Source organism: Amblyomma mixtum, chromosome 3 (assembly GCF_055824585.1).
Source record: "Amblyomma mixtum isolate Tamu chromosome 3, ASM5582458v1, whole genome shotgun sequence".
Taxonomy (NCBI): domain Eukaryota; kingdom Metazoa; phylum Arthropoda; class Arachnida; order Ixodida; family Ixodidae; genus Amblyomma; species Amblyomma mixtum.
Window position 1 is genome coordinate 301,135,852 of NC_143014.1, and position 22,354 is coordinate 301,158,205.

General features: G+C 48.7%; 4 pseudogenes; all 4 read right to left on the minus strand.

Annotated features, from left to right (window-relative positions):
• Positions 1-157: 157 nt before the first annotated feature.
• On the minus strand, positions 158-3,816 carry LOC149355382 (uncharacterized; annotated as a pseudogene).
• A 444-nt stretch (positions 3,817-4,260) lies between these two features.
• LOC149355383 (uncharacterized) lies at positions 4,261-8,141 on the minus strand (annotated as a pseudogene).
• A 927-nt stretch (positions 8,142-9,068) lies between these two features.
• On the minus strand, positions 9,069-18,028 carry LOC149355384 (uncharacterized; annotated as a pseudogene).
• A 493-nt stretch (positions 18,029-18,521) lies between these two features.
• On the minus strand, positions 18,522-22,184 carry LOC149355385 (uncharacterized; annotated as a pseudogene).
• Between the last annotated feature and the right edge of the window lie 170 nt (positions 22,185-22,354).

Consider the following 22,354-nt stretch of genomic DNA (forward strand, 5'->3'; position numbering starts at 1 on the left):
AAAATCAGAACATACAACATTTCAGCATACACATTTAAGGTGACCACACCTATATAGCAGCATTGTTCAAATAACATGGCGTGGCGTGTTTCTTCTTCTTCTTGCACTGTGCTGTCACTGCACATGAACTCTGCAAGTAGACTTGACGCGAGCGCCCTCATGCGCGGCAGGGCGGCTCGCTCGGCAGCTTCACCTCCCTGTGCAGCGTCTTGTAGACACACTCTATCTGCTCCTCTTCATTTTTGCCCGGAGAAGAGAGAATGGCTTCGCAGCAGTCGATGATGAGTTCCGCCAGAGAGCGGACCTGTGCGTGGTCAGCTATTTTGGCGATGGATGCCAGTAGTTCGGCCACAATTTCCACGAAGGCCGTCCAGTGTAGAGAGGGTGGCTTTCCCCCAGGGTTTGCATTGCGCTGCTGTCCACCATTGTACCCCGCCAACAATGACGTTGCGGCATCTGAACCAATTTTGACAGGCGCAGTTGAGTCCCTCCAAGAATACACTAGGCCGCTCCTTCTGAGACGCAGCCGTGTACTGACAGAAGCCGGCCACGTGCTTGGCGCTGTCGGGGTCTTCCTTCACCTTCTGACACCATACACCATACACATTTCAGCAGTTCTGCTTCATTGCTCCGGAGAGTATTCATGCAGTATGGGAAAAAAAAAAATTATCACACTGTTCTTATCTCAAAAGCCAGCAACCATTGCAAAGTCTTTCATCAAACAAATATACCGTGGGGGAGTCAGTTCTTGTTAGTTTTTGAGGATCATTCGATTTTGTTTTTAGGATCATTAGATGATTTGAACATTTTTCCGGTCCCCTGAAGTTCGATTTAATGAGTTTTTACAGGCATTAGAGTGATCAAACCCTTTCAGGTCTTTCTTGTCAATAAATGCTCTAAAGCTTTTTTCGGGCACAACCATGTTATAATAATGATCGGTTATAGTGATGGTATTTCCAGAGCACTTCAATATTGTTATAAATGGGTTTGACTTTTATATACAGTGAAGCCCGCTTGTAACAAACCTGACAGTCGCGCGAATTGAGTTTATTAAGTTTGAGATTTGTAACAAACGAACTTTCCAGTTTACATAGCCAGAAATCCAAAGTCTGACAAAACTGGTGTTTATTTCTAAGAGAAGTTCATTATGCACATCGGCTTCTTTTAAGGAAACTTTATGATGCCACTATCGAAGCTCTTCAATGCAGTCATAAGCCTGTTTCTTGCTAGAGCTGTAGGTGCGAACAGTCTGCTTTAAGAGCACAGTATAATTAATCGCGGTAAACACATCCACTGCAAATGAAGGCAGGTTGGTTTCCTTATCGCCATTGTGTGATTCTTGATAGTTGGGAGTGTTGACGTCGTGTACAGTGGCTTCGCCATTGCATGGCTTTGCAATGCTGGCGTCATGATCAGCACCAGTGAAGTCATCCCACGCGAAATGGTGTCTCGCCATCTGTGCATCATTCAGTTGCTACAAATCCATATGTGTATAATTGCGCACATGTACGACAGCGACCTGTCATTCCATGGCATAGCATGCCACCCCCAGCATGCAGCAGCGCATGCTGGGTGGCGAATCACCCAGCATGCGTTTGTGATTTGACATAGCAGGGAAGTTTGAGCGTGTGGGTCACGCCCATGTCTGTTAACTGGATCTTGCATGTGGCATTCAATGCTGAGAACAGCTTTGTCACCACAGTCGAAGAATGCAACGTGTGGTGCATTGCAAATTGTTCAAGCACAAGAAGGAGTTCGCATTTGATTCGTGATATCATAGTGGAACTCAGAAAGCCGCTTGGCGAGGAAACGCATTGGCAATTCGAAGCTTATGTGGGGTTGCACGCTCATTGAATCAGAACAAAAAGCCATGCCTTATCCAAGCTTTTGTGTTCGATCCGTAACGAGTGAAAAGGTAACTCCCACTGCAGTTTGCGAGGCTTGCCATGCCAAGCCCAGCACTGGTGTCTCCTTTAAAGTATGTTTTTCGCGGCATCATTTCGTAAAACTGAATTGTTTTGTCAGTAATGCCCACCTTTTTACTGTGTTGTTTAGTCCCCATAGTTTTTTGCGGGATGGGTGTCAGGGGTTCGTGGAGATGCTCTCCAGTCTTTGTGCTTTTCGGAGGAGGAAGTTTTTCTACTGCGGGCCGAGTTGACAGCGCTACTTTGTATCTTCTGAGAATGAACAAGTATTCATAATAACAGCAGCTATGATAAGTGGGCTCAACTGTACTCATAAATCTATACTGCACAAAATTTTTGGCTATATTGCAAGACATTAGGTGGAGTAGCATCTGTTAGTAACTAGCGCAGTGTGACATGATAGTAAATTTAGGTGTGACCTGCATTCACATATAAACCCTTCTTTCTTATCTCCGGCATTGTCTTCCCGCAATCGCAGTGCAGGCACCATGCCTGATGGGTGGGTTGCACCTAGTTTCCTGAGAACCGCTGATGGAAACTGTAAGGGCGGTACTATTGCGCCCTGCTGTGGGCCTGTGGTCCGCTTCTCCCACGAAACGAATGGGTCTGTGTTGAATCCGTTGTAATATGCCATGCTCCTCCTCACAGTTTGTGCTTAAGGTGACCACACCTATATAGCAGCATTGTTCAAATAACGTGGCGTGGCGTGTTTGTTGTTCTTGCACTGTGCGTTCACTGCACATGAACTCTGCAAGTAGACTTGACGCGAGCGCCCTCATGCACGGCAGGGCGGCTCGCTCGGCAGCTTCACCTCCCTGTGCAGCGTCTTGTAGACACACTCTATCTGCTCCTCTTCATTTTGGCCTGGAGAAGAGAGAATGGCTTCGCAGCAGTCGATGATGAGTTCCGCCAGAGAGCGGACCTGTGCGTGGTCAGCTATTTTGGCGATGGATGCCTGTAGTTTGGCCACAAATTCCACGAAGGCCGTCCAGTGTAGAGAAGGTGGCTTTCCCCCAGGGTTTAAATTGCGCTGCTGTCCACCATTGTACCCCGTCAACAATGACGTCGCGGCATCTGAACCAATTTTGACAGGCGCAGATGAGTCCCTCCAAGAATGCTCTAGGCCGCTCCTTCTGAGACGCAGCCGTGTACTGACAGAAGCCGGCCACGTGCTTGGCGCTGTCGGGGTCTTCCTTCACCTTCTGACAGATTGCATTCGCCAGCGTCCCAGATTTCACGAATGTAAGTGGTCCAGGTCATAGCTAGCTTTTCTGAGGATGTCAATGTTGTAGCTTAGTTGCTGTGCCTCACTGGATTCCCCCAGGGGAGGAGACCGGTCTTGGATGGAGGAAGGTGGCTTGAGCATAGACATGTTGCGGTGAGAGCGTGGGATTGGCTGTTGGGTATCCTGCCACCGTGCAGGATGCTGAGTTGCTTGGCTCGAATGGTTCGCCGGGGCCTGTACGGCAAAGGTGGTGGTGGCTTCTGTGTACTTCGGAGTCCAAATGTTGCATGGCGGCCAGCCAAAGGATGAGACTGGTTGAACGATGGAGAAGAGATGAATTATTGGCCGCTTGCCTAGTGTGAGCGCTCCGTCCCGCGCCACTGCCAGCTTCGTCTTCTTCGTTACATTACACTCACATCAAAACACTTGTGAAATACAACCGCACAGAATTAATGAGAAGCCACAACCGAAGGGCCGTCAGGCTTGCCTGGGTCCTCTGCCTTCAAGAGTGGTCGACAGCAGCGCCGCTGTTTCAGGCGACACTTCCAGCGACACGCACAGCAAGGCACTGCCCTCTCCGCTCGCTGTACTGGACTCTTCTGGTTCACTGTAGCCCTGCTGCGCACTGTTTCAGGTGCTGATTGGCACGATCACATTCGTCTGCATGGTTTCTCCAGTTCTTCCAGGACACCAAAACTGCACGCTGATCACATGCCATTCGCTTCTTCTCTAGTGAAGCCTCCTCGTACACGACGCTGCAACTTTTGAGGGGTGTGACGCAGTAGCGGTGGAGCTCCAGCGCTTGCGCTTCGTAACGTGAAGGTTGTTTATTTATTTATTTATTTAGCAAATACTGCCGGCCTGTGTTACAGGCCTTAGGCAGGAGTGGGGTACAAACATATTGATAAAAAATGACAAGTACATTTCAAAAGAAGCAGATAGCGAACAGAGCAAAAATCAGAACATACAACATTTCAGCATACACATTTAAGGTGACCACACCTATATAGCAGCATTGTTCAAATAACATGGCGTGGCGTGTTTCTTCTTCTTCTTGCACTGTGCTGTCACTGCACATGAACTCTGCAAGTAGACTTGACGCGAGCGCCCTCATGCGCGGCAGGGCGGCTCGCTCGGCAGCTTCACCTCCCTGTGCAGCGTCTTGTAGACACACTCTATCTGCTCCTCTTCATTTTTGCCCGGAGAAGAGAGAATGGCTTCGCAGCAGTCGATGATGAGTTCCGCCAGAGAGCGGACCTGTGCGTGGTCAGCTATTTTGGCGATGGATGCCAGTAGTTCGGCCACAAATTCCACGAAGGCCGTCCAGTGTAGAGAGGGTGGCTTTCCCCCAGGGTTTGCATTGCGCTGCTGTCCACCATTGTACCCCGCCAACAATGACGTTGCGGCATCTGAACCAATTTTGACAGGCGCAGTTGAGTCCCTCCAAGAATACACTAGGCCGCTCCTTCTGAGACGCAGCCGTATACTGACAGAAGCCGGCCACGTGCTTGGCGCTGTTGGGGTCTTCCTTCACCTTCTGACACCATACACCATACACATTTCAGCAGTTCTGCTTCATTGCTCCGGACAGTATTCATGCAGTATGGGAAAAAAAAATTATCACACTGTTCTTATCTCAAAAGCCAGCAACCATTGCAAAGTCTTTCATCAAACAAATATACCGTGGTGCAGTCAGTTCTTGTTAGTTTTTGAGGATCATTCGATTTTGTTTTTAGGATCATTAGATGATTTGAACATTTTTCCGGTCCCCTGAAGTTCGATTTAATGAGTTTTTACAGGCATTAGAGTGATCAAACCCTTTCAGGTCTTTCTTGTCAATAAATGCTCTAAAGCTTTTTTCGGGCACAACCATGTTATAATAATGATCGGTTATAGTGATGGTATTTCCAGAGCACTTCAATATTGTTATAAATGGGTTTGACTTTTATATACAGTGAAGCCCGCTTGTAACAAACCTGACAGTCGCGCGAATTGAGTTTATTAAGTTTGAGATTTGTAACAAACGAACTTTCCAGTTTACATAGCCAGAAATCCAAAGTCTGACAAAACTGGTGTTTATTTCTAAGAGAAGTTCATTATGCACATCGGCTTCTTTTAAGGAAACTTTATGATGCCACTATCGAAGCTCTTCAATGCAGTCATAAGCCTGTTTCTTGCTAGAGCTGTAGGTGCGAACAGTCTGCTTTAAGAGCACAGTATAATTAATCGCGGTAAACACATCCACTGCAAATGAAGGCAGGTTGGTTTCCTTATCGCCATTGTGTGATTCTTGATAGTTGGGAGTGTTGACGTCGTGTACAGTGGCTTCGCCATTGCATGGCTTTGCAATGCTGGCGTCATGATCAGCACCAGTGAAGTCATCCCACGCGAAATGGTGTCTCGCCATCTGTGCATCATTCAGTTGCTACAAATACACATGTGTATAATTGCGCACATGTACGACAGCGACCTGTCATTCCATGGCATAGCATGCCACCCCCTGCATGCAGCAGCGCATGCTGGGTGGCGAATCACCCAGCATGCGTTTGTGATTTGACATAGCAGGGAATTTTGAGCGTGTGAGTCACGCCCATGTCTGTTAACTGGATCTTGCATGTGGCATTCAATGCTGAGAACAGCTTTGTCACCACAGTCGAAGAATGCAACGTGTGGTGCATTGCAAATTTTTCAAGCACAAGAAGGAGTTCGCATTTGATTCGTGATATCATAGTGGAACTCAGAAAGCCGCTTGGCGAGGAAACGCATTGGCAATTCGAAGCTTATGTGGGGTTGCACGCTCATTGAATCAGAACAAAAAGCCATGCCTTATCCAAGCTTTTGTGTTCGACCCGTAACGAGTGAAAAGGTAACTCCCACTGCAGTTTGCGAGGCTTGCCATGCCAAGCCCAGCACTGGTGTCTCCTTTAAAGTATATGTTTTTCGCGGCATCATTTCGTAAAACTGAATTGTTTTGTCAGTAATGCCCACCTTTTTACTGTGTTGTTTAGTCCCCATAGTTTTTTGCGGGATGGGTGTCAGGGGTTCGTGGAGATGCTCTCCAGTCTTTGTGCTTTTCGGAGGAGGAAGTTTTTCTACTGCGGGCCGAGTTGACAGCGCTACTTTGTATCTTCTGAGAATGAACAAGTATTCATAATAACAGCAGCTATGATAAGTGGGCTCAACTGTACTCATAAATCTATACTGCACAAAATTTTTGGCTATATTGCAAGACATCAGGTGGAGTAGCATCTGTTATTAACTAGCGCAGTGTGACATGATAGTAAATTTAGGTGTGACCTGCATTCACATATAAACCCTTCTCTCTTATCTCCGGCATTGTCCTCCCGCAATCGCAGTGCAGGCACCATGCCTGGTGGGTGGGTTGCACCTAGTTTCCTGAGAACCGCTGATGGAAACTGTAAGGTCGGTACTATTGCGCCCTGCTGTGGGCCTGTGGTCCGCTTCTCCCACGAAACGAATGGGTCTGTGTTGAATCCGTTGTAATATGCCATGCTCCTCCTCACAGTTTGTGCTTAAGGTGACCACACCTATATAGCAGCATTGTTCAAATAACGTGGCGTGGCGTGTTTGTTGTTCTTCTTGCACTGTGCGTTCACTGCACATGAACTCTGCAAGTAGACTTGTCGCGAGCGCCCTCATGCACGGCAGGGCGGCTCGATCGGGAGCTTCACCTCCCTGTGCAGCGTCTTGTAGACTTACTCTATCTGCTCCTCTTCATTTTAGCCCGGAGAAGAGAGAATGGCTTCGCAGCAGTTGATGATGAGATCCGCCAGAGAGCGGACCTGTGCGTGGTCAGCTATTTTTGCGATGGATGCCAGTAGTTTGGCCACAAATTCCACGAAGGCCGTCCAGTGTAGAGAGGGTGGCTTTCCCCCAGGGTTTGAATTGCGCTGCTGTCCACCATTGTACCCCGTCAACAATGACGTCGCGGCATCTGAACCAATTTTGACAGGCGCAGATGAGTCCCTCCAAGAATACACTAGGCCGCTCCTTCTGAGACGCAGCCGTGTACTGACAGAAGCCGGCCACGTGCTTGGCGCTGTCGGGGTCTTCCTTCACCTTCTGACAGATTGCATTCGCCAGCGTCCCAGATTTCACGAATGTAAGTGGTCCAGGTCATAGCTAGCTTTTCTGAGGATGTCAATGTTGTAGCTTAGTTGCTGTGCGTCACTGGAGTCCCCCAGGGGAGGAGACCGGTCTTGGATGGAGGAAGGTGGCTTGAGAATACACATGTTGCGGTGAGAGCGTGGGATTGGCTGTTGGGTATCCTGCCACCGTGCAGGATGCTGAGTTGCTTGGCTCGAATGGTTCGCCGGGGCCTGTACGGCAAAGGTGGTGGTGGCTTCTGTGTACTTCGGAGTCCAAATGTTGCATGGCGGCCAGCCAAAGGATGAGACTGGTTGAACGATGGAGAAGAGATGAATTATTGGCCGCTGGCCTAGTGTGAGCGCTCCGTCCCGCGCCACTGCCAGCTTCGTCTTCTTCGTTACATTACACTCACATCAAAACACTTGTGAAATACAACCGCACAGAAATAACGAGAAGCCACAACCGAAGCGCCGTCAGGCTTGCCTGGGTCGGCTGCCTTCAAGAGTGGTCGACAGCAGCGCCGCTGCTTCAGGCTACACTTCCAGCGACACGCACAGCAAGGCACTGCCCTCTCCGCTCGCTGTACTGGACTCTTCTGGTTCACTGTAGCCCTGCTGCGCACTGTTTCAGGTGCTGATTGGCACGATCACATTCGTCTGCATGGTTTCTCCAGTTCTTCCAGGACACCAAAACTGCACGCTGATCACATGCCATTCGCTTCTTCTCTAGTGAAGCCTCCTCGTACACGACGCTGCAACTTTTGAGGGGTGTGACGGAGTAGCGGTGGAGCTCCAGCGCTTGCGCTTCGTAACGTGAAGGTTGTCGCAGAGGCCCATATCACATTTCAGCAGTTCTGCTTCATTGCTCCGGACAGTATTCATGCTGTATGGGAAAAAAAATTATCACACTGTTCTTATCTCAAAAGCCAGCAACCATTGCAAAGTCTTTCATCAAACAAATATACCGTGGTGCAGTCAGTTCTTGTTAGTTTTTGAGGATCATTGGTTTTGTTTTTAGGATCACTAGATGATTTTAACATTTTTCCGGTCCCCTGAAGTTCGAATTAATGAGTTTTTACAGGCATTAGAGTGATCAGACCTTTTCAGGTCTTTCTTGTCAATAAATTAAAGCTCTTTTCTGGCACAACCATGTTATAATAATGATCGGTTATAGTGATGGTATTTCCAGAGCACTTGAATATTGTTATAAATGGGTTTGACTTTTATATACAGTGAAGCCCGCTTGTAACAAACCTGACAGTCGCGCGAATTGAGTTTATTAAGTTTGAGATTTGTAACAAACGAACTTTCCAGTTTACATAGCCAGAAATCCAAAGTCTGACAAAACTGGTGTTTATTTCTAAGAGAAGTTCATTATGCACATCGGCTTCTTTTAAGGAAACTTCATGATGCCACTATCGAAGCTCTTCAATGCAGTCATAAGCCTGTTTCTTGCTAGAGCTGTAGGTGCGAACAGTCTGCTTTAAGAGCACAGTATAATTAATCGCGGTAAACACATCCACTGCAAATGAAGGCAGGTTGGTTTCCTTATCGCCATTGTGTGATTCTTGATAGTTGGGAGTGTTGACGTCGTGTACAGTGGCTTCGCCATTGCATGGCTTTGCAATGCTGGCGTCATGATCAGCACCAGTGAAGTCATCCCACGCGAAATGGTGTCTCGCCATCTGTGCATCATTCAGTTGCTACAAATCCATACGTGTATAATTGCGCACATGTACGACAGCGACCTGTCATTCCATGGCATAGCATGCCACCCCCAGCATGCAGCAGCGCATGCTGGGTGGCGAATCACCCAGCATGCGTTTGTGATTTGACATAGCAGGGAATTTTGAGCGTGTGGGTCACGCCCATGTCTGTTAACTGGATCTTGCATGTGGCATTCAATGCTGAGAACAGCTTTGTCACCACAGTCTAAGAATGCAACGTGTGGTGCATTGCAAATTGTTCAAGCACAAGAAGGAGTTCGCATTTATTCGTGATATCATAGTGGAACTCAGAAAGCCGCTTGGCGAGGAAACGCATTGGCAATTCGAAGCTTATATGGGGTTGCACGCTCATTGAATCAGAACAAAAAGCCATGCCTTATCCAAGCTTTTGTGTTCGACCCGTAACGAGTGAAAAGGTAACTCCCACTGCAGTTTGCGAGGCTTGCCATGCCAAGCCCAGCACTGGTGTCTCCTTTAAAGGATATGTTTTTCGCGGCATCATTTCGTAAAACTGAATTGTTTTGTCAGTAATGCCCACCTTTTTACTGTGTTGTTTAGTCCCCATAGCTTTTTGCGGGATGGGTGTCAGGGGTTCGTGGAGATGCTCTCCAGTCTTTGTGCTTTTCGGAGGAGGAAGTTTTTCTACTGCGGGCCGAGTTGACAGCGCTACTTTGTATCTTCTGAGAATGAACAAGTATTCATAATAACAGCAGCTATGATAAGTGGGCTCAACTGTACTCATAAATCTATACTGCACAAAATTTTTGGCTATATTGCAAGACATTAGGTGGAGTAGCATCTGTTAGTAACTAGCGCAGTGTGACATGATAGTAAATTTAGGTGTGACCTGCATTCACATATAAACCCTTCTCTCTTATCTCCGGCATTGTCCTCCCGCAATCGCAGTGCAGGCACCATGCCTGATGGGTGGGTTGCACCTAGTTTCCTGAGAACCGCTGATGGAAACTGTCAGGTCGGTACTATTGCGCCCTGCTGTGGGCCTGCTGTCCGCTTCTCCCACGAAACGAATGGGTCTGTGTTGAATCCGTTGTAATATGCGATGCTCCTCCTCACAGTTTGTGCTTAAGGTGACCACACCTATATAGCAGCATTGTTCAAATAACGTGGCGTGGCGTGTTTGTTGTTCTTCTTGCACTGTGCGTTCACTGCACATGAACTCTGCAAGTAGACTTGACGCGAGCGCCCTCATGCACGGCAGGGCGGCTCGCTCGGGAGCTTCACCTCCCTGTGCAGCGTCTTGTAGACACACTCTATCTGCTCCTCTTAATTTTAGCCCGGAGAAGAGAGAATGGCTTCGCAGCAGTCGATGATGAGTTCCGCCAGAGAGCGGACCTGTGCGTGGTCAGCTATTTTGGCGATGGATGCCAGTAGTTTGGCCACAAATTCCACGAAGGCCGTCCAGTGTAGAGAGGGTGGCTTTCCCCCAGGGTTTGAATTGCGCTGCTGTCCACCATTGTACCCCGTCAACAATGACGTCGCGGCATCTGAACCAATTTTGACAGGCGCAGATGAGTCCCTCCAAGAATACACTATAGGCCGCTCCTTCTGAGACGCAGCCGTGTACTGACAGAAGCCGGCCACGTGCTTGGCGCTGTCGGGGTCTTCCTTCACCTTCTGACACATTGCATTCGCCAGCGTCCCAGATTTCACGAATGTAAGTGGTCATAGCTAGCTTTTCTGAGGATGTCAATGTTGTAGCTTAGTTGCTGTGCCTCACTGGATTCCCCCAGGGGAGGAGACCGGTCTTGGATGGAGGAAGGTGGCTTGAGCATAGACATGTTGCGGTGAGAGCGTGGGATTGGCTGTTGGGTATCCTGCCACCATGCAGGATGCTGAGTTGCTTGGCTGGAATGGTTCGCCGGGGCCTGTACGGCAAAGGTGGTGGTGGCTTCTGTGTACTTCGGAGTCCAAATGTTGCATGGCGGCCAGCCAAAGGATGAGACTGGTTCAACGATGGAGAAGAGATGAATTATTGGCCGCTGGCCTAGTGTGAGCGCTCCGTCCCGCGCCACTGCCAGCTTCGTCTTCTTCGTTACATTACACTCACATCAAAACACTTGTGAAATACAACCGCACAGAATTAACGAGAAGCCACAACCGAAGCGCCGTCAGGCTTGCCTGGGTCGGCTGCCTTCAAGAGTGGTCGACAGCAGCGCCGCTGCTTCAGGCGACACTTCCAGCGACACGCACAGCAAGGCACTGCCCTCTCCGCTCGCTGAACTGGACTCTTATGGTTCACTGTAGCCCTGCTGCGCACTGTTTCAGGTGCTGATTGGCACGATCACATTCGTCTGCATGGTTTCTCCAGTTCTTTCAGGACACCAAAACTGCACGCTGATCACATGCCATTCGCTTCTCTAGTGAAGCCTCCTCGTACACGACGATGCAACTTTTGAGGGGTGTGACGGAGTAGCGGTGGAGCTCCAGCGCTTGCGCTTCGTAACGTGAAGGTTGTCGCAGAGGCCCATATCACATTTCAGCAGTTCTGCTTCATTGCTCCGGACAGTATTCATGCTGTATGGGAAAAAAAATTATCACACTGTTCTTATCTCAAAAGCCAGCAACCATTGCAAAGTCTTTCATCAAACAAATATACCGTGGTGCAGTCAGTTCTTGTTAGTTTTTGAGGATCATTGGTTTTGTTTTTAGGATCACTAGATGATTTTAACATTTTTCCGGTCCCCTGAAGTTCGAATTAATGAGTTTTTACAGGCATTAGAGTGATCAAACCTTTTCAGGTCTTTCTTGTCAATAAATGCTCTAAAGCTCTTTTCGGGCACAACCATGTTATAATAATGATCGGTTATAGTGATGGTATTTCCAGAGCACTTCAATGTTGTCATAAATGGGTTTGACTTTTATATACAGTGAAGCCCGCTTGTAACAAACCTGATAGTCGCGCGAATTGAGTTTATTAAGTTTGAGATCCGTAACAAACGAACTTCCCATTTTACAGCCAGAAATCCAAAGTCTGACAAAACTGGTGTTTATTTCTAAGAGAAGTTCATTATGCACATTGGCTTCTTTTAAGGAAACTTTATGACGGCACTATCGAAGCTCTTCAATGCAGTCATAAGCGTGTTTCTTGCTAGAGCTGTAGGTGCGAACAGTCTGCTTTAAGAGCACAGTATAACTAATCGCGGTTAACACATCCACTGCAAATGAAGGCAGGTTGGTTTCCTCATCGCCATTGTGTGATTCTCTGTAGTTGGGAGTGTTGTCGTCGTGTACAGTGGCTTCGCCATTGCATGGCTTTGCAATGCTGGCGTCATGATCAGCACCAGTGAAGTCATCCCACGCGAAATGGTGTCTCGCCATCTGTGCATCATTCAGTTGCTACAAATCCACATGTGTATAATTGCGCACATGTACGACAGCGACCTGTCATTCCATGGCATAGCATGCCACCCCCAGCATGCAGCAGCGCATGCTGGGTGGCGAATCACCCAGCATGCGTTTGTGATTTGACATAGCAGGGAATTTTGAGCGTGTGAGTCACGCCCATGTCTGTGAACTGAATCTTGCATGTGGCATTCAATGCTGAGAACAGCTTTGTCACCACAGTCGAAGAATCCAACGTGTGGTGCATTGCAAATTTTTCAAGCACAAGAAGGAGTTCGAATTTGATTCGTGATATCATAGTGGAACTCAGAAAGCCGCTTGGGGAGGAAACGCATTGGCAATCCGAAGCTTATGTGGGGTTGCACGCTCACTGAATCAGAACAAAAAGCCATGCCTTATCCAAGCATTTGTGTTCGACCCGTAACGAGTGAAAAGGTAACTCCCACTGCAGTTTGCGAGGCTTGCCATGCCAGGCCCAGCACTGGTGTCTCCTTTAAAGTATATGTTTTTCGCGGGATCATTTCGTAAAACTGCATTGTTTTGTCAGTAATGCCCACCTTTTTACTGTGTTGTTTAGTCCCCATAGCTTTTTGCGGGATGGGTGTCAGGGGTTCGTGGAGATGCTCTCCAGTCTTTGTGCTTTTCGGAGGAGGAAGTTTTTCTACTGCGGGCCGAGTTGACAGCGCTACTTTGTATCTTCTGAGAATGAACAAGTATTCATAATAACAGCAGCTATGATAAGTGGGCTCAACTGTACTCATAAATCTGTACTGCACAAAATTTTTGGCTATATTGCAAGACATTAGGTGGAGTAGCATCTGTTAGTAACTAGCGCAGTGTGACATGATAGTAAATTTAGGTGTGACCTGCATTCACATATAAACCCTTCTCTCTTATCTCCGGCATTGTCCTCCCGCAATCGCAGTGCAGGCAACATGCCTGGTGGGTGGGTTGCACCTAGTTTCCTGAGAACCGCTGATGGAAACTGTAAGGTCGGTACTATTGCGCCCTGCTGTGGGCCTGTGGTCCGCTTCTCCCACGAAACGAATGGGTCTGTGTTGAATCCGTTGTAATATGCCATGCTCCTCCTCACAGTTTGTGCTTAAGGTGACCACACCTATATAGCAGCATTGTTCAAATAACGTGGCGTGGCGTGTTTGTTGTTCTTCTTGCACTGTGCGTTCACTGCACATGAACTCTGCAAGTAGACTTGACGCGAGCGCCCTCATGCACGGCAGGGCGGCTCGCTCGGGAGCTTCACCTCCCTGTGCAGCGTCTTGTAGACACACTCTATCTGCTCCTCTTCATTTTAGCCTGGAGAAGAGAGAATGGCTTCGCAGCAGTCGATGATGAGTTCCGCCAGAGAGCGGACCTGTGCGTGGTCAGCTATTTTGGCGATGGATGCCAGTAGTTTGGCCACACATTCCACGAAGGCCGTCCAGTGTAGAGAAGGTGGCTTTCCCCCAGGGTTTGAATTGCGCTGCTGTCCACCATTGTACCCCGTCAACAATGACGTCGCGGCATCTGAACCAATTTTGACAGGCGCAGATGAGTCCCTCCAAGAATACACTAGGCCGCTCCTTCTGAGACGCAGCCGTGTACTGACAGAAGCCGGCCACGTGCTTGGCGCTGTCGGGGTCTTCCTTCACCTTCTGACAGATTGCATTCGCCAGCGTCCCAGATTTCACGAATGTAAGTGGTCCAGGTCATAGCTAGCTTTTCTGAGGATGTCAATGTTGTAGCTTAGTTGCTGTGCGTCACTGGAGTCCCCCAGGGGAGGAGACCGGTCTTGGATGGAGGAAGGTGGCTTGAGCATAGACATGTTGCGGTGAGAGCGTGGGATTGGCTGTTGGGTATCCTGCCACCGTGCAGGATGCTGAGTTGCTTGGCTCGAATGGTTCGCCGGGGCCTGTACGGCAAAGGTGGTGGTGGCTTCTGTGTACTTCGGAGTCCAAATGTTGCATGGCGGCCAGCCAAAGGATGAGACTGGTTGAACGATGGAGAAGAGATGAATTATTGGCCGCTTGCCTAGTGTGAGCGCTCCGTCCCGCGCCACTGCCAGCTTCGTCTTCTTCGTTACATTTCACTCACATCAAAACACTTGTGAAATACAACCGCACAGAATTAACGAGAAGCCACAACCGAAGGGCCGTCAGGCTTGCCTGGGTCGGCTGCCTTCAAGAGTGGTCGACAGCAGCGCCGCTGCTTCAGGCGACACTTCCAGCGACACGCACAGCAAGGCACTGCCCTCTCCGCTCGCTGTACTGGACTCTTCTTGTTCACTGTAGCCCTGCTGCGCACTGTTTCAGGTGCTGATTGGCACGATCACATTCGTCTGCATGGTTTCTCCAGTTCTTCCAGGACACCAAAACTGCACGCTGATCACATGCCATTCGCTTCTTCTCTAGTGAAGCCTCCTCGTACACGACGCTGCAACTTTTGAGGGGTGTGACGCAGTAGCGGTGGAGCTCCAGCGCTTGCGCTTCTTAACGTGAAGGTTGTCGCAGAGGCCCATATCACATTTCAAAAGTTCTGCTTCATTGCTCCAGACAGTATTCATGCAGTATGGGAAAAAAAATTATCACACTGTTCTTATCTCAAAAGCCAGCAACCATTGCAAAGTCTTTCATCAAACAAATATACCGTGGTGCAGTCAGTTCTTGTTAGTTTTTGAGGATCATTGGTTTTGTTTTTAGGATCACTAGATGATTTTAACATTTTTCCGGTCCCCTGAAGTTCGAATTCATGAGTTTTTACAGGCATTAGAGTGATCAAACCTTTTCAGGTCTTTCTTGTCAATAAATGCTCTAAAGCTCTTTTCGGGCACAACCATGTTATAATAATGATCGGTTATAGTGATGGTATTTCCAGAGCACTTCAATGTTGTCATAAATGGGTTTGACTTTTATATACAGTGAAGCCCGCTTGTAACAAACCTGATAGTCGCGCGAATTGAGTTTATTAAGTTTGAGATCCGTAACAAACGAACTTCCCATTTTACAGCCAGAAATCCAAAGTCTGACAAAACTGGTGTTTATTTCTAAGAAGTTCATTATGCACATTGGCTTCTTTTAAGGAAACTTTATGACGGCACTATCGAAGCTCTTCAATGCAGTCATAAGCGTGTTTCTTGCTAGAGCTGTAGGTGCGAACAGTCTGCTTTAAGAGCACAGTATAACTAATCGCGGTTAACACATCCACTGCAAATGAAGGCAGGTTGGTTTCCTCATCGCCATTGTGTGATTCTCTGTAGTTGGGAGTGTTGTCGTCGTGTACAGTGGCTTCGCCATTGCATGGCTTTGCAATGCTGGCGTCATGATCAGCACCAGTGAAGTCATCCCACGCGAAATGGTGTCTCGCCATCTGTGCATCATTCAGTTGCTACAAATCCACATGTGTATAATTGCGCACATGTACGACAGCGACCTGTCATTCCATGGCATAGCATGCCACCCCCAGCATGCAGTAGCGCATGCTGGGTGGCGAATCACCCAGCATGCGTTTGTGATTTGACATAGCAGGGAATTTTGAGCGTGTGAGTCACGCCCATGTCTGTTAACTGGATCTTGCATGTGGCATTCAATGCTGAGAACAGCTTTGTCACCACAGTCGAAGAATCCAACGTGTGGTGCATTGCAAATTTTTCAAGCACAAGAAGGAGTTCGAATTTGATTCGTGATATCATAGTGGAACTCAGAAAGCCGCTTGGGGAGGAAACGCATTGGCAATCCGAAGCTTATGTGGGGTTGCACGCTCACTGAATCAGAACAAAAAGCCATGCCTTATCCAAGCATTTGTGTTCGACCCTTAACGAGTGAAAAGGTAACTCCCACTGCAGTTTGCGAGGCTTGCCATGCCAGGCCCAGCACTGGTGTCTCCTTTAAAGTATATGTTTTTCGCGGGATCATTTCGTAAAACTGCATTGTTTTGTCAGTAATGCCCACCTTTTTACTGTGTTGTTTAGTCCCCATAGCTTTTTGCGGGATGGGTGTCAGGGGTTCGTGGAGATGCTCTCCAGTCTTTGTGCTTTTCGGAGGAGGAAGTTTTTCTACTGCGGGCCGAGTTGACAGCGCTACTTTGTATCTTCTGAGAATGAACAAGTATTCATAATAACAGCAGCTATGATAAGTGGGCTCAACTGTACTCATAAATCTGTACTGCACAAAATTTTTGGCTATATTGCAAGACATTAGGTGGTGTAGCATCTGTTAGTAACTAGCGCAGTGTGACATGATAGTAAATTTAGGTGTGACCTGCATTCACATATAAACCCTTCTCTCTTATCTCCGGCATTGTCCTCCCGCAATCGCAGTGCAGGCACCATGCCTGATGGGTGGGTTGCACCTAGTTTCCTGAGAACCGCTGATGGAAACTGTAAGGTCGGTACTATTGCGCCCTGCTGTGGGCCTGTGGTCCGCTTCTCCCACGAAACGAATGGGTCTGTGTTGAATCCGTTGTAATATGCCATGCTCCTCCTCACAGTTTGTGCTTAAGGTGACCAGACCTATATAGCAGCATTGTTCAAATAACGTGGCGTGGCGTGTTTGTTGTTCTTCTTGCACTGTGCGTTCACTGCACATGAACTCTGCAAGTAGACTTGACGCGAGCGCCCTCATGCACGGCAGGGCGGCTCGCTCGGGAGCTTCACCTCTCTGTGCAGCGTCTTGTAGACACACTCTATCTGCTCCTCTTCATTTTAGCCTGGAGAAGAGAGAATGGCTTCGCAGCAGTCGATGATGAGTTCCGCCAGAGAGCGGACCTGTGCGTGGTCAGCTATTTTGGCGATGGATGCCAGTAGTTTGGCCACAAATTCCACGAAGGCCGTCCAGTGTAGAGAAGGTGGCTTTCCCCCAGGGTTTGAATTGCGCTGCTGTCCACCATTGTACCCCGTCAACAATGACGTCGCGGCATCTGAACCAATTTTGACAGGCGCAGATGAGTCCCTCCAAGAATACACTAGGCCGCTCCTTCTGAGACGCAGCCGTGTACTGACAGAAGCCGGCCACGTGCTTGGCGCTGTCGGGGTCTTCCTTCACCTTCTGACAGATTGCATTCGCCAGCGTCCCAGATTTCACGAATGTAAGTGGTCCAGGTCATAGCTAGCTTTTCTGAGGATGTCAATGTTGTAGCTTAGTGTCTGTGCCTCACTGGATTCCCCCAGGGGAGGAGACCGGTCTTGGATGGAGGAAGGTGGCTTGAGCATAGACATGTTGCGGTGAGAGCGTGGGATTGGCTGTTGGGTATCCTGCCACCGTGCAGGATGCTGAGTTGCTTGGCTCGAATGGTTCGCCGGGGCCTGTACGGCAAAGGTGGTGGTGGCTTCTGTGTACTTCGGAGTCCAAATGTTGCATGGCGGCCAGCCAAAGGATGAGACTGGTTGAACGATGGAGAAGAGATGAATTATTGGCCGCTTGCCTAGTGTGAGCGCTCCGTCCCGCGCCACTGCCAGCTTCGTCTTCTTCGTTACATTACACTCACATCAAAACACTTGTGAAATACAACCGCACAGAATTAACGAGAAGCCACAACCGAAGGGCCGTCAGGCTTGCCTGGGTCCTCTGCCTTCAAGAGTGGTCGACAGCAGCGCCGCTGCTTCAGGCGACACTTCCAGCGACACGCACAGCAAGGCACTGCCCTCTCCGCTCGCTGTACTGGACTCTTCTGGTTCACTGTAGCCATGCTGCGCACTGTTTCAGGTGCTGATTGGCACGATCACATTCGTCTGCATGGTTTCTCCAGTTCTTCCAGGACACCAAAACTGCACGCTGATCACATGCCATTCGCTTCTTCTCTAGTGAAGCCTCCTCGTACACGACGCTGCAACTTTTGAGGGGTGTGACGCAGTAGCGGTGGAGCTCCAGCGCTTGCGCTTCGTAACGTGAAGGTTGTTTATTTATTTATTTATTTAGCAAATACTGCCGGCCTGTGTTACAGGCCTTAGGCAGGAGTGGGGTACAAACATATTGATAAAAAATGACAAGTACATTTCAAAAGAAGCAGATAGCGAACAGAGCAAAAATCAGAACATACAACATTTCAGCATACACATTTAAGGTGACCACACCTATATAGCAGCATTGTTCAAATAACATGGCGTGGCGTGTTTCTTCTTCTTCTTGCACTGTGCTGTCACTGCACATGAACTCTGCAAGTAGACTTGACGCGAGCGCCCTCATGCGCGGCAGGGCGGCTCGCTCGGCAGCTTCACCTCCCTGTGCAGCGTCTTGTAGACACACTCTATCTGCTCCTCTTCATTTTTGCCCGGAGAAGAGAGAATGGCTTCGCAGCAGTCGATGATGAGTTCCGCCAGAGAGCGGACCTGTGCGTGGTCAGCTATTTTGGCGATGGATGCCAGTAGTTCGGCCACAAATTCCACGAAGGCCGTCCAGTGTAGAGAGGGTGGCTTTCCCCCAGGGTTTGCATTGCGCTGCTGTCCACCATTGTACCCCGCCAACAATGACGTTGCGGCATCTGAACCAATTTTGACAGGCGCAGTTGAGTCCCTCCAAGAATACACTAGGCCGCTCCTTCTGAGACGCAGCCGTGTACTGACAGAAGCCGGCCACGTGCTTGGCGCTGTCGGGGTCTTCCTTCACCTTCTGACACCATACACCATACACATTTCAGCAGTTCTGCTTCATTGCTCCGGACAGTATTCATGCAGTATGGGAAAAAAAAAATTATCACACTGTTCTTATCTCAAAAGCCAGCAACCATTGCAAAGTCTTTCATCAAACAAATATACCGTGGGGGAGTCAGTTCTTGTTAGTTTTTGAGGATCATTCGATTTTGTTTTTAGGATCATTAGATGATTTGAACATTTTTCCGGTCCCCTGAAGTTCGATTTAATGAGTTTTTACAGGCATTAGAGTGATCAAACCCTTTCAGGTCTTTCTTGTCAATAAATGCTCTAAAGCTTTTTTCGGGCACAACCATGTTATAATAATGATCGGTTATAGTGATGGTATTTCCAGAGCACTTCAATATTGTTATAAATGGGTTTGACTTTTATATACAGTGAAGCCCGCTTGTAACAAACCTGACAGTCGCGCGAATTGAGTTTATTAAGTTTGAGATTTGTAACAAACGAACTTTCCAGTTTACATAGCCAGAAATCCAAAGTCTGACAAAACTGGTGTTTATTTCTAAGAGAAGTTCATTATGCACATCGGCTTCTTTTAAGGAAACTTTATGATGCCACTATCGAAGCTCTTCAATGCAGTCATAAGCCTGTTTCTTGCTAGAGCTGTAGGTGCGAACAGTCTGCTTTAAGAGCACAGTATAATTAATCGCGGTAAACACATCCACTGCAAATGAAGGCAGGTTGGTTTCCTTATCGCCATTGTGTGATTCTTGATAGTTGGGAGTGTTGACGTCGTGTACAGTGGCTTCGCCATTGCATGGCTTTGCAATGCTGGCGTCATGATCAGCACCAGTGAAGTCATCCCACGCGAAATGGTGTCTCGCCATCTGTGCATCATTCAGTTGCTACAAATCCATATGTGTATAATTGCGCACATGTACGACAGCGACCTGTCATTCCATGGCATAGCATGCCACCCCCAGCATGCAGCAGCACATGCTGGGTGGCGAATCACCCAGCATGCGTTTGTGATTTGACATAGCAGGGAAGTTTGAGCGTGTGGGTCACGCCCATGTCTGTTAACTGGATCTTGCATGTGGCATTCAATGCTGAGAACAGCTTTGTCACCACAGTCGAAGAATGCAACGTGTGGTGCATTGCAAATTGTTCAAGCACAAGAAGGAGTTCGCATTTGATTCGTGATATCATAGTGGAACTCAGAAAGCCGCTTGGCGAGGAAACGCATTGGCAATTCGAAGCTTATGTGGGGTTGCACGCTCATTGAATCAGAACAAAAAGCCATGCCTTATCCAAGCTTTTGTGTTCGACCCGTAACGAGTGAAAAGGTAACTCCCACTGCAGTTTGCGAGGCTTGCCATGCCAAGCCCAGCACTGGTGTCTCCTTTAAAGTATATGTTTTTCGCGGCATCATTTCGTAAAACTGAATTGTTTTGTCAGTAATGCCCACCTTTTTACTGTGTTGTTTAGTCCCCATAGTTTTTTGCGGGATGGGTGTCAGGGGTTCGTGGAGATGCTCTCCAGTCTTTGTGCTTTTCGGAGGAGGAAGTTTTTCTACTGCGGGCCGAGTTGACAGCGCTACTTTGTATCTTCTGAGAATGAACAAGTATTCATAATAACAGCAGCTATGATAAGTGGGCTCAACTGTACTCATAAATCTATACTGCACAAAATTTTTGGCTATATTGCAAGACATTAGGTGGAGTAGCATCTGTTAGTAACTAGCGCAGTGTGACATGATAGTAAATTTAGGTGTGACCTGCATTCACATATAAACCCTTCTTTCTTATCTCCGGCATTGTCCTCCCGCAATCGCAGTGCAGGCACCATGCCTGATGGGTGGGTTGCACCTAGTTTCCTGAGAACCGCTGATGGAAACTGTAAGGTCGGTACTATTGCGCCCTGCTGTGGGCCTGTGGTCCGCTTCTCCCACGAAACGAATGGGTCTGTGTTGAATCCGTTGTAATATGCCATGCTCCTCCTCACAGTTTGTGCTTAAGGTGACCACACCTATATAGCAGCATTGTTCAAATAACGTGGCGTGGCGTGTTTGTTGTTCTTCTTGCACTGTGCGTTCACTGCACATGAACTCTGCAAGTAGACTTGACGCGAGCGCCCTCATGCACGGCAGGGCGGCTCGCTCGGGAGCTTCACCTCCCTGTGCAGCGTCTTGTAGACACACTCTATCTGCTCCTCTTCATTTTAGCCTGGAGAAGAGAGAATGGCTTCGCAGCAGTCGATGATGAGTTCCGCCAGAGAGCGGACCTGTGCGTGGTCAGCTATTTTGGCGATGGATGCCAGTAGTTTGGCCACAAATTCCGCGAAGGCCGTCCAGTGTAGAGAAGGTGGCTTTCCCCCAGGGTTTGAATTGCGCTGCTGTCCACCATTGTACCCCGTCAACAATGACGTCGCGGCATCTGAACCAATTTTGACAGGCGCAGATGAGTCCCTCCAAGAATACACTAGGCCGCTCCTTCTGAGACGCAGCCGTGTACTGACAGAAGCCGGCCACGTGCTTGGCGCTGTCGGGGTCTTCCTTCACCTTCTGACAGATTGCATTCGCCAGCGTCCCAGATTTCACGAATGTAAGTGGTCCAGGTCATAGCTAGCTTTTCTGAGGATGTCAATGTTGTAGCTTAGTTGCTGTGCCTCACTGGATTCCCCCAGGGGAGGAGACCGGTCTTGGATGGAGGAAGGTGGCTTGAGCATAGACATGTTGCGGTGAGAGCGTGGGATTGGCTGTTGGGTATCCTGCCACCGTGCAGGATGCTGAGTTGCTTGGCTCGAATGGTTCGCCGGGGCCTGTACGGCAAAGGTGGTGGTGGCTTCTGTGTACTTCGGAGTCCAAATGTTGCATGGCGGCCAGCCAAAGGATGAGACTGGTTGAACGATGGAGAAGAGATGAATTATTGGCCGCTTGCCTAGTGTGAGCGCTCCGTCCCGCGCCACTGCCAGCTTCGTCTTCTTCGTTACATTTCACTCACATCAAAACACTTGTGAAATACAACCGCACAGAATTAACGAGAAGCCACAACCGAAGGGCCGTCAGGCTTGCCTGGGTCGGCTGCCTTCAAGAGTGGTCGACAGCAGCGCCGCTGCTTCAGGCGACACTTCCAGCGACACGCACAGCAAGGCACTGCCCTCTCCGCTCGCTGTACTGGACTCTTCTGGTTCACTGTAGCCCTGCTGCGCACTGTTTCAGGTGCTGATTGGCACGATCACATTCGTCTGCATGGTTTCTCCAGTTCTTCCAGGACACCAAAACTGCACGCTGATCACATGCCATTCGCTTCTTCTCTAGTGAAGCCTCCTCGTACACGACGCTGCAACTTTTGAGGGGTGTGACGCAGTAGCGGTGGAGCTCCTGCGCTTGCGCTTCGTAACGTGAAGGTTGTTTATTTATT